Source organism: Chrysochloris asiatica, unplaced genomic scaffold (genome assembly GCF_000296735.1).
Source record: "Chrysochloris asiatica unplaced genomic scaffold, ChrAsi1.0 scaffold00209, whole genome shotgun sequence".
Classification (NCBI taxonomy): domain Eukaryota; kingdom Metazoa; phylum Chordata; class Mammalia; order Afrosoricida; family Chrysochloridae; genus Chrysochloris; species Chrysochloris asiatica.
In genome coordinates, this window is record NW_006408727.1 from 1,787,655 (window position 1) to 1,792,829 (window position 5,175).

The 5,175-nt window shown below is 40.0% G+C and overlaps 2 pseudogenes; one reads left to right on the forward strand and one right to left on the reverse strand.

Annotated features, from left to right (window-relative positions):
• Positions 1-403: 403 nt before the first annotated feature.
• On the reverse strand, positions 404-2,729 carry LOC102840774 (annotated as a pseudogene).
• A 601-nt stretch (positions 2,730-3,330) lies between these two features.
• On the forward strand, positions 3,331-4,656 carry LOC102819453 (annotated as a pseudogene).
• The last annotated feature ends 519 nt before the right edge of the window (positions 4,657-5,175 follow it).

Sequence of the window (5,175 nt, forward strand, 5' to 3'; positions counted from 1 at the left end):
GGAGCAGAACACCTCATTTTGAGTTTGGCAGCCCTTCTTGTAACCACTATGCTACCAGAGCTCCTTAAACCAGAGTAGTTAAACTTTAATGCTTCTAAACCTTTTGCAGTAGCTGAAATGAATGAAATTCCCCACTGACAACACTGAACAGTGTCTACACAGACACTTTCCCATACACCAGAACTACACAATTAAAAACTGTGCGTCAGGTGATAACTCAAAGGAGGTAAAAAGTTATAGAAACAACAATATGCATGATTTAAGCACTATAGATATTTCAAAGCTAGAAGAATGGTAAATTAAGCCTCTTTGAGGGTAGGGGGAAGGAAGGTTGCTTCTATTTCATTGGAGCTGTAATTAACAGTGTAGCTTCTTTGCTTAAATTACAGTTTCTATGCATTACCTAATGACATTTTACCAAGTCCTCTATATCCTTTGAGTCTTCGAAAACAGCACTGCACAAAGACTCATCTTGATGGTGTTGGAATCCAAAGGCAAGACAGAATCTATAACATCAGATGCCTGGATAAAGCTGTGTGGTGAAGGTATGATAAGTATTGTCTCACCATCAATTGTTGGATCAACTTGTTCTTCTATGGCAGAAGACTCTAAATCCTCAGTAACATCAGCACTGGCTAAATCAGAGGGGGATTTGTCCTCTTGTTAAAGGTCGGTGTCAGAGATTGCTTCTGTTCTGACCATAGCACTATTCATCAGTTCTGTGCTATTTTGGTCTCTGAATTTGGATACATGAGCATAATTAAATGATGACTCTACAGTCATCTTAGGCTGATGGATTGCATCCGGGAAAGTGTCTGCTACTAGAGCATCTGGAGGCTCAGGAAAATCATCTGATTGAATGTCACTATCTACTGTCAATTCTACTTGGGATATGGAAGAAGTGATGTCCTCTGTGGTGACAGTCTGGATGATGACTCTTGGTGTGTGACACTACACTGTGACATTGTCACTTGTGTTTAACAAATGTTCTGGAGATAAAGCATGGGCTATGATTTGTTCAGGAGAAGCAGGAGCAGCAGATGTCAGGGTTACTGTGGGACTAGCGTTCAGAGTTAAGGGCAGGCCTTGACTTGAGCCTGTTTGAAGTAGGTAGATACCTGGAATGCCAGTGGGCTGTAAATGAAAAGATGGGAGAATCTCAAATGTCTGTAGTGTTCCACTGTTTAGTGTTGTGTTTTCTGAGTCAACAGTAGCAGCAGGGGAGTCGTTAAGAAACATGAGTGATCTGGACTGTAATCAGCAACACTGTTATGGGGCTTGGAAAGATAACTGTATTTTCTTCCAAGTGAGCAACTCTGATCTGAACATGCTGTACACTGGAGTTGGAATGATTGTTTGGAACTCCAGATCCTGATTTATTCTCCAAAAACATTGGGTTGTTTTTTTGGTTCTCATGTAACTGTTTAAGACCTTTTATTAAGATAAGGAACAAAACATCCTTGTAGTTTGCAATCTGCCTTTTGATGGTCCACCATTTACTTCACAGCCATTGTGGTGAACGGACACTGCTCCATCCCTCGGCTAGTAGATCCCAGTTTATGTCATTCTCACCCCTTACATCAAGCTCTGCTATCCTGAGGATGAAATTGCTTTCATCTTTGGTCCACTCAGTATCCCTACTCTGTTTCCAGTTCAGGTAGTTGAACCATTTAGAACGTCATTGCTTTTCTAAGCAGGTACCAACTCGTTCAGCCACAGGTGCCCAAGACACACCCTGTGTGACTATATCACTTGGCTCAATGCTGGTCAATTGATGAACCACTTCTGAAAGTCTCTTTTCTTCTTCTGTCCACTTCCCTGTGTTGCAAGTATCTTTCATCAGTCAGCAGCAGTCTTTGACTGAAGATGCACTTCTTCATAGCACTGCCCCTATTGTTGCCCAGTCATTGTCATGCTTTATCTGGAACTCCTTGAACTTTTCAATTTCTTCAGGTGTATATTTTCCCACATGTTTTCTGTCATCATCCATACAAAGCACTCTTCTATAAACTGCAAACAATGGCCGGTTCAGACCCCATGCTACAGTCCTGTAGAAATCTTTTCTTTTGTCTTTTGACATCTCAAAGATGATTTCTGTAGCATCTTTTATTCCAAGTGCCTGGTCCACAAAAGTGGTCATCTGAAAGGTCTTGAATCCTAGTCATGTTCCTGCCCTTTAATCAAAAAGTTGGAAGGATTCTTGGAGAACATCTACGCCAACTCCCTTCAAATAGCATTCAATATTGCTCATCAAAATGTCAATTTCTTTCCTGGACCACACCCCCTGCTTCCATTTATGTCCTTTGCTAGTCCGAGAATCTTTATCTTCTTTAGTTGTAAACCATGCTTAGGTAACTTCTTCATTACCCAAGGGAGATACTTCATCGAGTTGCTCATTCTGTAGAATTTGGATCTGTGTCACAGTTCCTTCAGTAATCTCATCATATGCCACTTCTGAAGTTGCAGTCATAGTCACCTCAAAGCTCATTTACTGAAAATGGGAGTGCAACAACTGATATGCAAGGAGTAGAATCATCAATACTCTGATCATCCTCAGAAGACAAACAAAGCCTTTGAAGCAGAGGTTCAGTACTATCTTCTGAGTCTATTTCATCAGCTTCATTCTGAAGGTAATGAAGAATGAGGTTCCCTTCTGTGTCCTGAGTCAAAATCACAGAGTTCACAGTTTATACTGTTACTGTGACAGACTCTTTTTCAACTGTGCTCATACTCAAATCTGGGCAACAGATAGATCAGCTATAGCCCTTCACACAGAATCAAGTTGCCTTCCCTTAGCCATCAGCATCGCTTTCATGTCATCCAGATTGCTTCTCCCCCATGTTCCTAACTCTGCAGTGCTTGATTGAAATGTTGATAAAGATATTGCAACAGCATTTTGGCTCCACATTTTAACTCAAGTACAATTAATTCAACAGATTCACGCAGACTATGCAGATTCTAGAAATCACTCCCCAAAAGCATATTTCCTGTTTTGGGTCTGAGCACTTTGGAAGAACCCAGATGGAGCCCCCAAAAATACCAGGATGGAGGAAGCAGCCACCAGCGAGAGTAGCTGCAGTTGGAATCTTGTTCTGTTTTTCAGAGTTGCATTGGGTTGGAATTGACTTGAGAACACCTAACAACAACATCACCTTCTGAGTTGATTGGTCTGCCTTGAAATGAACTATCCTAGCAGATCTCCTTGGAAGCCACTGTTTTGATTAGACCTTTTTTTTTGAAGGCACCCTAAAGAGATTTTTTTTGAAGATACCCTAAAGAGACTAAGACAAGTGTATTTTTGAGTCCCTCTTTCTCTCTTATGCCTATGCAATGGCGGCTGCTACAGTGGATCAGCAACAGTTCTACCTGCTCAGCGCTGACAATGTGGTCCAGAAACAGGCAGAGAAAACCTTTGAGAATATTCCAGGTCCATCAAAGATCACATTTCTCTTCCAAGCCACTGGAAATACAATTGCAACTGAAGAGTGTAGACAAATGGCTGCAGTTCTCCTAAGACATCTTTTGTCTTCAACATTAGATGAAGCTATCTAGCTCTTCCTTCTGATGTTCAGGCTGCCATCAAGTGCAAATACTTATTCAGATAGAAGCACAATCTAGTATGAGGGGTAAAAATGTGATATTGCTGCAGAGTTTGTCAGGAATTTAATAGATGAAGATGGTAACAACAAGTAGCCTAAAGGTTTGAAGTTCCTTTTTGACTCAGTCAGTTCTCAAAAGGTGGAACTGTGGGAAGCTGCCCTTCACATTTTCTGGAACTTGTTTGGAATTCTTGGGAACCAACAGCAGCATTATTTAGACATCATCAAATGGATGTTAGTTCAGCGTATGCAAGATTAGTAACATCTATCAATCAAGATGTTATCTGCTAGAACTACAGCTGCATTTATACTTGCAAATGAGCATAATGTTGCTCTCTTCAACTATTTTGCAGACTTCCTACCTGGATTCTTACAGGCTATAGATGATTCATGTTACTAGAATGATGATTCTGTCCTAAAATTCCTTGTTGAGATTGCAGATACTGTTCCAAAGTATTTGTGTCTTCATTTAGAAGCTTCTTTACAACTAAGTCTGAAGTTATGTGGAGACATTACCCTCAACAATATGCAATGTCAGCTTGCCCTTGAAGTGATTGTGATTGTCTCAGAGACAGCAGTTGCTATGTTAAGAAAACATACCAATATTATTGCACAGACAAGTTCTCTGACATTAGCAATGATGGTTGATCTGGAAGAGAATAAGAAATGGGCAAATGCTTATGAACTAGAAGATGATGATTTTGACAGCAATGTGGTTGCTGGTGAGATTGCTTTAGACTGAATGACTTGTGTTTCAACTTGGTAGAAAGCTCGGACTTCAAATAATCAAGGAACACATTATGCAAATGTTCAAAATCCTCACTGGAAATATCATCATGTAGGATTGATGGCCTTGTTTGCCATTGGTGAAGGATGCTACCAGCAAATGGAAGGAATTCTAAATGAGAGAGTAATTTTGTTTTGCTTTTTCCTCAGGATCCTCTTCCAAGAGTAAGGTATGCAGCTTGTAATACAGTAGGACAGATGGCTACAGATTTTTACACCTGGTTTCCAAAAGAAATTCCATGAAGCCCAGGATAAGCAATGCACTGCTTAAGAAAAAGAACAAAGTTGGAAACCTCTCACTCCTTGATTTCAAAATTTACTACACGGCTACAGTGGTCAAAACAGCCTGGTACTGGTACAGTGAAAGATATATTGATCAATGAAACAGAATCGAGAATCCAGAAATTAACCCATTCACATACAGCTTTTGATTTTTGACAAAGTGCCTAAGTATATTGCATAGGGAGGAGATAGTCTCTTTAACAGATGGTGTTGGAAGAACTGGAAAGTGATATGCAAAAGACTGAAACAAGACCTTTACCTCACGCCCTATACAAAAACCAACTCAGCATGGATAAAAGACCTAAATGTGAGTCCCAGAATTATAAAGGCCATCAATGAAAAAATAGGTACAAATGTGAAGGCTCTAATACAAGGCATACACAGACTACCAAACATTTGATTATTACACAAACAAAAGTAGACAAAATAGATGATTGGGACATACTGAAAGTTAAAAGCTTATGTGCATCAAAAGACTTCACCAGAAAACAAACAAGATGGTGGATCA